Source organism: Podarcis raffonei, chromosome Z, assembly GCF_027172205.1.
Source record: "Podarcis raffonei isolate rPodRaf1 chromosome Z, rPodRaf1.pri, whole genome shotgun sequence".
Lineage (NCBI taxonomy): Eukaryota > Metazoa > Chordata > Lepidosauria > Squamata > Lacertidae > Podarcis > Podarcis raffonei.
Genome location: NC_070621.1, coordinates 17,336,641 through 17,349,284, shown reverse-complemented (window position 1 = coordinate 17,349,284; position 12,644 = coordinate 17,336,641).

Sequence of the window (12,644 nt, the reverse complement as noted above, 5' to 3'; positions counted from 1 at the left end):
ACTATCAAAAAGTTAAAATACCAATAAACCAAAAACTTGCATCAGCTTTCTAAATATAAAAAAGGTAAAATATAAAATATTTAGAAAATATATTTCTAAATATAGTAGGCTTGTCTCAACAAAAATGTTTTTAGCAGGCACTGAAAAGAGTACAGTGGTGTCAAGAGGCAGGGAGTTCCAAAGTTTGGGTGCTGCCCCACTAAAAAAAAAATCAGTTTCTCACAAATGCAGAATGGGTGTAATGTGGCATTTCTAGTGGTGCCAGTTCTGCCAATCAAAGCAGCCAAGTGGGTGTATTTGGGATTAGGCAATCTTGTGGGTAGACTGGTCCCAAGTCATTAAGGGCTCTATATACTCATAGGACTATGGTGTGGAATGATGTCTGGAAGGATGCAGAAGAACTTTCCTTTTGTCCAACCTGATATTGCTGTCTGCATGGTTCTCAGTTGTGCATCTGTGGCCTGGAGGGCAAGATTCGTAGAATTGTGGAGTCAAAGAATTGTAGAGTTGAAAGGGACCTCAAGGGTCATCTAGTCCAAACCCATGCAATGCAGGAATCTTTTGCCCAACATGGTTCTGGTCCTACCCTCCGAAGCAGGAGCAAACAAGCTTGCTCAGTTTTCCATGTGACAGCCCTTGAGATATTTGAAGGTGGCTATCATATCTCCTCTCAGTCTCCTCTTTTCCAGGCTAAACATACCCAGCTCCCTCAACCGTTCCTTCTCCCCCCCTCCCTGCATGCTCCATCAGCAAAGAGCTGGGGAGGCAGGTGGGATCTGGGGTGGGGGGTTCTTGGGAGATGGAGTGAGCAACTCAGGGACTCTGCAGCTGTGGGCGAGAGGAGGGAACTCAGCCTCGTCACCCAGACAAAGGATCAATAACTAATTTCACTGCAGCAGCCAAGCAGGTTTTTTCCCGATAATTGTAAGCTGGCAAGTTGGGAATGAAGCTCTCGCTGCCGCTCGCCGCTAACCTGCGCCCGATCAATCCCTGCCACCACTGGGGCAGCGAGGAAAACTATTTTTTTCTCTTTTTCTCTTTCCCCACCTCTTGTTTCCCCTCCACTTCCTCCTTCTGTTCACTTTTGGAGAAAGTACCAGGGGCTCAGAGGACCTCCCAGAAGCCCAAAATGCAGGAGGAAGAAAAGGCCAGCCTGATGGTTGCCTGGGTGCCTTACCTGCAAACCAGCCTTCTCCAACCCATTACCCTCCAGATGTGGACTACAACTCCCATCAGGCCTTGGGCCCTCACACAGACAAGTTCGCTGGCTGAAACCTTGGAGAGACTTTGCCAGCCAGCGCAGCCAATTCTCAGCTAAGTGGACCACAGTTCCTTATAGCAAATGGAAGCTTCCTGTGCTCTTGTCCATCAGTCAACAGAAGCCTCAGAGCCAACATCTTCTCATCCTGTTATATTTGCTCAGTGTGGCTCGGGGCTATAAACTGAGGTTTTGAATGCCCACCTCCTTCCCAGAAGCTGAGGAGCAGCTGTGATCACAGGCACAAACCCGCCTCCCACCCAGCCTGCCTGTGGGGACTTTGGGGGGATGTTTGCATTTCAGGGCCGAATGAAAGGAAGGGGATTCCCAGAGAATCCACTTCCCCACCAACCCCTGCCAGCTACAAAAGAGCCCTTTCCCTCCAAACAAAAGGACTGTGGACAGCTCCACTTGGTGCTAGCAGCACAGATTATGCTTTGGGATCCTTCCCCTCTGAGCCCTGACAGCCTCACTCCCCTGCCGCCTGCCTCTCAACCCTTTATCCCTCACCTGTTTCCCTTTTAAAGATCTGGAAAAGGGAGAAAGGGCTGGAAATGCCAGATCTCTCCCTCCCCCAACCTTCTGGGTGAGGCCTCCTGCCAGTAGCTAAGGTCGTCTGCCCCCCACCAAAGCTGAAGTAAGGTCTCAAGGTTTTCCTGGCCCCTTCCAGGTGGTGGGCTTGAATCTCCAGGTGGGCAAGAGTGCCTTTAAAAAAATGCATACATAATAAGAAAACAGTGTGCAGCCTGCAAGCTTCAGCACAACAGGAGCTGACTGCAAACTATTGTATAGACTGGGAGTCAGAGGTGGATTTAGGGGAGCACAACTGATTCAGTCACACTGGCTATGGAGCCTTGGGGGCGCTGCAACTGTGATGTAGAATGAACGGTCAGAGGTGGGGCAGGGGCACGTCAAATTTTGGCATTGCACAGAGCAGCGCCAAAATTTGAGACCCCGCTGGTGGGGTATGCCCTCCTCCCCTTCCTCTTCCCCTCTGCTAATTAACCCCCATCCCTGCAAATTATTGCATAAGCTCTCCAGGGCCTGCCTCCTGTGACATCACCACCCACTGTGACATCACTGCAGGGTGCCCCTAGGTCTCAGGTTTGGACCCTGAAATATCAGGGTATGGGCCGCTCCTGAACTGGCAATCCTGAAAGTAGCAAATGGAGCCAATGGCAAAAAAGTGGGGCAAGGGGGACAGCGCAAGAGATATGATTCTTAACTTAGTAGCACAGGTTACCTTCCAGCCAGGCAAAGGTTCTCAAGGAGGGTGTGGCCAATGGGAGGAGGCATGGCATTGAGAGGATGCCCTGGAGAGAGTTCCCAGCACCAGACAGAAAGGACTAGAGGGCCGGATTTAGCCCCAGGGCCTGGAAGTCCCTACCCCTGCTCTAACCATTACACTATATCATCTTGTGTGTTTTGCTCTGTTTAAGTTCCTTTTTATGATACAGTAATCTTTATTGTCTCATACAGAACAACGAAATTGAAAAAATCTACATCAGACATTTAAAAACCAACAAGCCTGCTATCCCAGCTAACCCAGCCTGGTTAGCCCCCTAAAAACTCTGATACCCCATAATTAAACACAATACACTTTGTCAGGTGACTTTCTAAATAACTTTATCCATCTAAACTTAACATAATTTCACAAACTCTGTCCAAACTCTGTCAATAGGGAAATGACTTTTTTATTTATTTAAGGAAATAGCTTTTAAGAGTGCTGTGTTGCTTTTATTATCCCTATTTTTATACATGCTTTTTATTTTGTTTTAATTCTGTTAGAGTGTAATTACTTTTTAACAACCGTCTGTTATATGTTTTTAGTATTCTATATTTTATTTGCCTTGATCTAATTTGTGTAAGCCACCTTGAGTACTACTTGGGCAAAAAGCAGAAAACAACAACAACAACATCCATCCTTAAGATGTTATACTGGAGGCATCTCAAAAGTCCACCTATAGTTTGCAAAGGGCTGCAATCTACCATCATCATCAGAATCCTGTTTTTTCTTAATTAGTGGCAATGTTCTGTTCTTATGTTATCATTTTTTGTTACCTGTATTTTTCAACTTCCAAATAAAATTAAAGGGAAGGGGCTTTTAAGAAGCCATCCCTAAAATCTCTCCCAAAAGGCACAACAGAAGATTTGTGATTGCTCAGGAATGACTTCTAGGTAAAAAAATGAGATTCTTCATAGTAGAATACAAACAGCTGAGGTTTGTGCCTGTGCGCACGCACACACACGCACCGCAGTCACAATATAGGTTTACATGATATGTGGCAAGAGTGGGGCTTAAAAACAGATGATGATTCTGAGACTGTAATGAGGTTTGGAGGGGTGAATAGTGAGGGAGTCATTCTTGTCCTGTCCCTGCCAGAGAAAGGGGGTTAGAGAGAGAGAGAGAGACAGGAGCAGATGGGAGCTATACCATTTTTCAGAGGAGCAATCTCAAGAAGGGACTTTAGGACTAAATCTGGGCACTGAGTCTCAGCCCTCTCCCCTTCCAATCACCCTCTTGCTTGGCCACCTCTCACCTCCAAAAGGATATTGCAGAGCTGGAAAACGTTCAGAAAAGGGCAACAAAAAATATCAATAGGATGAAACTGCGGGGGGGGGGGTTAGTTAGAAAAAAGGCAGGTAAGAGGCAACATTATATTACCGGTAAGTTCATAAAGTTTTAAAATGGTGCATGATATGGAGAAAGTGCCTAACACCAGCACTGGTAGATGTCCAATGAAGTTGAATGTTGGAAGATTCAGGATGGATTAAAGTATTTCTTTACACAGTGCATAAACTATGGAACACACTTCCCCAGAAGGCAGCAATGTCCACCAGCTTGGATGGCTTTAAGAGAGGATTAGACAATTTCATGGAGGGCTATCGCTGGCCACTAGGCACAATGGCTGTGCTCTGCCTCCACAGTGCTTCTGAACGCCAGCTGCTGGAAACCACAGAAGGGGGAGAAGGCTCTTGTGCTCTGGTCCTGCTTGTGGGCTTCTTCCCTTTGGAGCAGCTGGTTGGGGCACCACTGTGAGGGCAGGATGCTAGACTAGATAGGCCATTGGCCTGATCCACCAGGCTTTTTTCACATTTTTTTCAAGCATCAGCAGTCAGTTGGGGGTTGCAATCAGCATCATCTGATGGGCAGGCCTGGAAGGTCTCCCAGCTGACCACGAGAAGCCTCGTTTCACTCACACAACTGCCTGCCTTTCTCTCAGATTGCCAACAAAAGGCTCTCTTTTTCCCCCTTTTTCTTTTTTGGAAGAATAGATTACCAGGAGGGGAGGCAGCTGTGGGGGGAAGAAACCTACAGGAGGATGGGGGGGAGGGTATTTGCTTTAGCCCATGGGGGTTTGGGGGTGGGGTGACGAAGCTGAATTTCAAAAGCTTTTCACCCTTTGTTAACCTCCTTCTCCACCCCACACAGGCATTTCACAAACACAGGCCAGCCTTGCGTGGGGGGTCCCCGCCCAGAATGGAATCCGAAAAATGGAGCTCGTGTTACATTCACACATATACGCACCGCTTTTTCCCAAGGCGATTTGACATGGCTCCAACTGCACCTCCATATTTTTCTCTGCGGAGTTGTGTACATGGGAGACTTGCTTTAAAGCCTCACCCCACCCTACCCCCCAAAAAAGAGTGGGGGGCAAATCTGTCAGTTTCACTGTTTTCAGGCTCTCCACATCAGTGTGTGATTCAATCATTCATTTATTCAAATAAAGTCCTCATGAAATTTCACCCACTTTTTAGTGTAAATTCCTCCCAAGACACACAAGATTTTATGCAGTTTTGCCAAATATACGTGTACCCCTATGAAGAAAGGTTCCAGTATCTGAGACTTAACAGGGAACTTGGTAGAAGTTTATAAAATTATGCATGGCATGGAAGAAAGCAGATAGGGAGACTTTTTTTTCTCCTCTTCTCCTAAGCAGAGAATCAAAGAATCATAGAATTGTAGAGTTGGGAGAGACTGTCATCTAGTCCAACCATGTGTAATGCAGGAATCTCATCAAGATCATATATGGTGGCCAGCCAACTTCTGCTTAAAAACCTCCCATGAAGAAGAGTACATCACCTTCCAAGGAAATCCATTCCACTGCCAAACCATCAGTTAAGTTCTTACTGCTATTTAGCTGGAATCTCCTTTCTAGTAACTGGAAACCATTTGATTGTGTCCTACCTTCTGGAGCAAGAGAAAACAAACTCACTCCTTCTTCCATGTGACAGCCCTTTAGCTATTTGATGGTGGCTATTATATCTACTCCCATTCTCCTGTTTTCCAGGCTAAACATACCCAACTCCCTCAACCATTTCTCACAAGGTATGCTCAGGATTCAGGTCCTGCCCTCTGGAGCAAGATAAAACAAGCTCACTTCCTCTTCCATGTGCCCTTCATTTATTTGAAGAGGGCTGTCATATCACATCTTGGTCTTCTCTTCTCTTCTCCAGGCTGAACATAACCCAACTTCCTCAACTGTTCCTTATAAGGCTTGGTTTCCAGACCCCTGGCCATCTTGGTCACCCTCCTCTCCACACATTCCAGCTTCTTAATATCCTTCTTAAATTGTGAAGCCCAGAACTGGACACAGGAATCCAGGTGTGGTCTGACCAAGGCAGAATAGAGTGGGACCGCCCTTCTGTTACCATAGCCTAGAATAGCATTAACTTTTTTGTTTGCTGCATCACACTGTTGATTCATGTTAAGCTTGTGGTCCACTAAGAACCCTAGATCATTTTCATATGTACTACTGGCAAACTAGGTGTTCCAGATGGCTATTCCTGCCTGTGGGATGATCTGATACCCAAATATCTGAAGAGTGTCACAGGGAAGATGGAGCAAGCTTATTTTCTTCTGCCCTGGACCAGAACCAATGGATTCAACATACAGTGGTACCTTTGGTTAAGAACTTAATTCGTTCTGAAGGTCCATTCTTAACCTGAAACTGTTCTTAACCTGAGGTACCACTTTAGCTAATGGGGCCTCCTGCTGCCGCTGCGCCTCCACCACACAATTTCTGTTCTCATCCTGAAGCAAAGTTCTTAACCCGAGGTACTATTTCTGGGTTAGCGGAGTCTGTAACCTGAAGTGTCTGTAACCTGAAGCGTCTGTAACCTGAGGTACCACTGTATAAGAAATAAGATTCTGACTAAACATCAGAAAGAACTTCATGATGACTAGAGTTGTTGAACAGTAGCATGGACTCCCTCAGAAGGTGGTGGGTTCTCCTTCCTTAGAGGTTTTTAAGCAGATGTTGGATGGCCATCTGTTGTGGATGCATTCATTGAAATGCCTGCACTGAGTGAGGCTGGATCAGATGATTCTTGAGGTCGTCCCCCCACTCTACAATTCTATGGTTCTACAATGGTACCTCAGGTTAAGAACTTAATTCGTACTGGAGGTCCGTTCTTAACCTGAAACAGTTTTTAACCTGAGGTACCACTTTAGCTAATGGGGCCTCCTGCTGCCGCTGCCATGCGGTTTTTGTTCTCATCCTGAAGCAAAGTTCTTAACCCGAGGTAATATTTCTGGGTTAGTGGAGTCTGTAACCTGAAGTGCATGTAACCTGAAGCGTCTGTAACCCAAGGTACCACTGTATAAGGAACTGTGACAAAACATTCCCTAAAACCCTAAACCAACTCCTGTGTATTGTGTAGATAAAACATAGGGAAAGTCTTCTGGATGTGGCCAGTGGCCCATTTCGCCCAGCATCCTGTTCTAACAGTGGACATCCAGGTGCCAATTATGAGAAACCTGCAAGCAGCACCTCAGTAAAAGAACTCTCTCCCCTCCTGTGGCTTCCATCAACTGGTATTCGGAAACATTGCTGCCTCCATTTGTGGAGGCAGAGCACAACCAGCATGGCTAGTAGCCTTCAATAGCCCTCTTCGCCTCCATGAATTTGTCCAATACTATTTTAAAGCCATCCAAGTTGATGGCCACCTCTGCCTCCTGTGGTAGCCAGTTCCATGCTCCGAGTCATGGGCATAGCCGGGGGAGGGCAGCTGCCCCCCAAATCAGGTAGATAAATAAAAATGTAACTAACTGATCAATCGTGTCACAGATACCTCAGTTCTGCCCCTTCCCCAACATAAATCCTGGCTATTCCTATGCCCTGAATCTTCCAGTATTCAGCTTCATTGAATGTCCACTAGTTCTAGTGTCATGAGGGAGGAAAATCTTTTCTCTAACCACTTTCTCCATGCCGGGCATAGCTTTCCATTAACGTATATTTGGGTCCAGGCAATACATCGGATCTGGAACCCTACCCTTCACTTCACATGGAAATTGAGATTTTGAGAACCAGGAAACAGAGAGGTGGGGTATCTGCCTGTAGACCAAAGTTCTATGGGAATAAGATGTTCTACAGCTAAGTATGCTTTGCAATATCGAAGGAAGGTCTCTTGTCCAGACATCTGGCAATTTGACACCAGTCTTCAGTCTGGTCTTCAGTTGATAAGCAAAATTTTTTTTCTTGGAAGGGCATGCCTCAGTGAGCAGTTTTCATTACACTAATGGATAGGAGGGTCCCTCCTTTCAAATCCATTGCCAAGACTGAAGGCTTCATTCCAGGGACCCTTGTCTTTGTGCCGGTAGAAAGCCCACAGCCTATGCACCTCTTGTTCAGGTGCTTACAGTAATTATCATAGTGACTTAAAGAAACTCCATCTGAAAGCTTTCTTCTGCTTGGAAGAAGATGGGAGACAAATTTAGTTTTTTGCATGTTTTAGGAACACGGGAAGATGCCTATACTGAGTCAAGCTCATTCCTCCATCTCACTCAGTATTGCCCACACTGACTTTGCCCACACAACTTTGCAGGGTTTCAGGCAAGGAGCCCTACCTGGAGATGCCAGAGACTGAACCTGAGATCTTTTGCAGGCAAATACGTGGCGCTGTGGGTTAAACCACAGAACCTAGGACTTGCCGATCAGAAGGTTGGCGGTTCGAATCCTTGTGAAGGGGTGAGCTCCCATTGCTCAGTCCCTGCTCCTGCCAACCTAGCAGTTCGAAAGCACGTCAAAGTGCAAGTAGATAAATAGGTACCGCTCCAGCGGGAAGGTAAACGGCGTTTCCGTGCACTGCTCTGGTTCGCCAGAAGCGGCTTAGTCATGCTGGCCAAATGACCCGGAAGCTGGACGCCAGCTTCCTCGGCCAATAAAGCGAGATGAACGCCGCAACCCCAGAGTCGGTCACAACTGGACCTAATGGTCAGGGGTCCCTTTACCTTTAAAGTGTACTACATCTGAGTAGTGCAGTGAAAAAGAGAGTAAAATCCTAGTCCTCATAGTGCTGACCAAAGGGCTCAGTTGAACATGTAGGTAGGGAGTTACCTTATACTGAGTCAGACCATTGGTCCATCGTGCACCCCTTCTCCCCCTCCCTCTTTCTGCCACCCCTTCTGCCTCTCTCTGTGCCATCCCTTCTCTCTTCCCCCTTTCCCCCCTCTTTCTGTCACCCTTCTCCCCCTTTCTCGACTTCTCTTTTTGCCACCCCTCCCTCCCTACTACCCCCGCTTCTCCCTCTCTTCCAACTACCTGCTTTCCCTTCCAGTTCCCAGCCCGCCAGCCCGAAGTCAGGCCAAGGACTGCGTAAAGTGAGGCTGAGGGGCACAGGCTGCCCACCCCGCCGCCCACCTCTGCTTTCTGGAGCAAAGCAGCAAGAAGAACCAGGCTAAGTCATCGAGCAACCTCTCTCTCTTTCTCTCCTCCACCCCCCACCACTGCAGCCGCATGACGTCAGCTTTTTCTTTTCTTTTCCGTTTTTTTTGCTGTCAGCCAGTTCTGATTAACAAGCTGCCTTCCAGCTCCAAAGCGGGAAGGAAAGAAGAAAGGGGGAAAGGGGGAGGGAGAGGAGAGAGAGTTGGGGGGGGAATACAGAGGAGGAGGAGGAGAAAAAGGCATCTCTCTCTCTCTACTGCCTCCCCCCTCCCCGCTTTCCCAGTTTTCTGATGCAGGCAAGACTTGCAGAAAGGTTACATTTGCACAACGTGCCTCTGGAAAGGCAGAGTCTGGATGGAGCGGGGGGGGGTTGGAATTGAGTAAGTGAGAGCTGCCTGCTAGAGAAGCAGAGGAAGAAGCAGATGGAGCTTCTTTTTGCAATGCAGAAAACTTGGGGAGGGGGGAGCCAAGAGAGATCAAATTTCTTCCCACCCAAAAGCTCTCCCTCATTCTAGAGCAGTTGGCTAGACTGAGTCCTCTTCTTCCCACCCTACTCCAACCCGACCCAGAGAGGGAACCCTTCCTTCCAAACTATGAGGATTAGAACCTTACTTGGTTTTTAAGGAAAGAGCCTTGGCTCAGTGGCAGAGCACCTGCTCGGCATGCAGAAGGTTCCATGCACCAAGTTTAATCCCTGGCAGCATCTTCGGGTAGGGCTGAAACCCTGGAGAGCTGCTGCCAGACGGTGTTCACAGTATTATGGTGGACGGACCAGTGGTCTGGCTCAGTATAGCGAAGGCCCATATCTCAGTGGAAGAGCTTCTGCTTGGCATATAGAAGGTCCCTGGTGCAATCCTCAGCAGGATTGAAAAGAACAAGTCACACAGGAATGATAAAGCTTTTCCAGACCAAAGGCTTCATTCCCTTATGGCAGTGGTGTCCAAACTTTTTTTCAAAGAGGGCCTGATTTGATGAAGTGAAGGGGGCCGTGAGGGCTGACCAAAGGGCCAATCATAGTTGTTGACCTTTTTTGAGGATTGAGGTGGTTGAGCTTTTTTTTATGATTTTACTCCAAAGTTTTTGAGCTTTTTTAAGGATTGAAGTTGTTGAACTTTTTATAGGATTGAAGTTGAGGGGTTTTTTAATTTTACCCATGGAAATAAACTGCCACAGGGGCCAGATTGGACCCCCAAAACGGACTTTGGACATGCCTGTCTTATGGGGAACCTTCTGGGCATCACCTGCAAGGGGTAGGCAACCTGCCAGGAGTGGACCAGAGGTCAAAGTGCCTCAGGTTCAGTCAAGGATCCCTTATGGATCACCAGGCAAAAATGGTGAAAAGATTTGCATGCTACCGCTTACCATGGGGAAGTTGGTGACTAGGTGACCAGCCTGTCTACTCAGCCTGTCCAGCCTGTCTACTCAGCCTGCAGGTCTTCCAGGAGCTAACTTTTGATTGTTGACTTCAAGGCTGTGTGGAGGATAAGGTTATCAGTGGCTGCAGCCTATCTCCATTGTTTGAGGCAATACCGTATTTTTCGCTCTATAACACGCACCTGGCCATAACACGCACGTAGTTTTTAGAGGAGGAAAACAAAAATATTCTAAACGAAACAGTGGATGTATGATTTTTGTGGTTCGTGCTGTGGCCACAGACATGTGATCTGACGGTGAGTTTGGGGTAGCCCAATGCAAAAATCCTGAGGATCCATGTGGATCCATGCTTTGTAACCATGTTTTTGCGCCATTGCGGCCCCATGAAACAGTGGGTGCGTGTGTTTTTTGGTGCAGGCTGTAGCCATGGATATGCTATGTGATCTGATGGTGAATTTGGGGTGACCTAGTGCAAAAATCCTGAGGATCCATGTGGATCCATGCTTTGTAACCACGTTTTAAGTAGGGAGGGAAGGAAAAGCACTCAAGGGACAAGGAGCACGCGTGGGGTGTGTGGAGAAGGATGCTGCTAATAATGCAGGAGAGGCTCCTCTCCGGCTTTGCTCCTTTAGAACAAGCAGGCTCTGCGTCTCTCCCTCCTCCCCGGCAAGGAAACCATGATAGTAACCACTCTGAGGCAAATCAAGAAAAATTGCGACCAACACTCTCCCCCAACAAGCGCAGTGAGGTCAAAACACACAAACACGCAGAGAGAGAACTGGCCCTAAAGTCGCAGGGCGCTGGAAGTCGCAGGGGCGCTGGGGGAGTGAATGGGAAGCAAGAGAAGGAGAAGGAGCCCTCACACACAGAGAGACACACAGAGTGTCGATTCTAAAGTCGCAGGGGTGCAGGGAGAGCGCAGGGGCGCAGGGAGAGTGAACGGAAGCAAGAGAAGAAGGAGCCCTCACACAGACACAGACACACAGAGTGTCAATTCTAAAGTCGCAGGGGCGCAGGGAGAGTGAACGGGAAGCAAGAGAAGGAGAAGGAGCCCTCTCACACACAGAGACACACAGAGTATCAATTCTAAAGTCGGAGGGAGAGCGCAGGGGCGCAGGGAGAGTGAACGGGAAGCAGGAGGAGGAGAACCATAGCTCAAGCACACACACACACACAGCCCCTACAGTGGCTAATCCAAAATCGGACAGCAAAAAACTGCAGGCAGGGACAGAGAGCACGGGGTTGTTTTAAAGCAGCCAACCCTGCTCTGCTTCTCTCCCTCCTCCTGGCTAGGCTGGCTGAAAAGCTTTGCTGCTACTTAGCAGCTCAGTGGGGAGGAGAGAGGGACATAGAGGACGGGGTTGTTTTAAAGCAGCCAACCCCGCTCTGCTTCTCTCCCTCCTCCCCGGCTCCGCTAGCTGACAGGAGCCGCTTACACCCGCTTTGCTGTTTCAAAGCGAGCCACGGACTGCTCACAACTGCAGCAGATTCCCCCGCCATCTGTAGGCATTCGCTCCATAACACGCACAAACATTTCCCCTTACTTTCTAGGAGGAAAAATCTGCGTGTTATGGAGCGAAATTTACGGTAAATACTTCTGAATACCAGTTTCTGGAAACCACGGGAGGAGAGAGTGCTCTTGTTCTCTGGTCCTGCTTATAGGCTTCCTGCTGGGGCATCTGACTGGCCACTGAGACAACAGGATGGTGGACTAGATGGGACTCCTTTGGCCTGATCCAGCAGCAGGCCTCGTCTGATGTTCTACCTCCCCTGTTGAAGGCAGTAAGGCTTCTGAATACCAGATACTAGAAATCACATGTAGGGAGACTTGCTGTTGTGCTCAGGTCCTGCTTGCAGGCATCATATTGTGGCATCTGGTTAGGGACAGGATGCGGGACTAGATGGGCTTTCTTTAGCCTGAGCCAGTTCCAGGGCTCATCTTACCTAACTTAAGGATGCTCTCCTTCTTACCTTTAAACCAGAGAGTCTTTCAAATGGATGCCTCCATCAAACTGTCCTCTGTAATATAGGGCAGATGGCTACTTTTCTACAGTTTTTTTGCAAACAGATGTTGTGGGTTTGAGGGATCAGTTGGATGATGCCCTGAGTCCCTTCCATTCCTGTACCCAGTGAGTATTAGAATCCAGTAGAGAGTTTGCCAAACTAGTGAGAGAAGTTTCTTTGTAAGACAATGACCTTAGCTGGCTACTTAAGTGTTCCCATTAGCACCCCAAAGGAGGAGCTTGTTGGTTGCAAAAGCCCCAACTAAGTGATGGTGCCCCTCTGGCTAAGGTGTGGGTCTTTCCTTCACCATCCACTCCTTGTTGACAAGAGCCAGGGTGGGC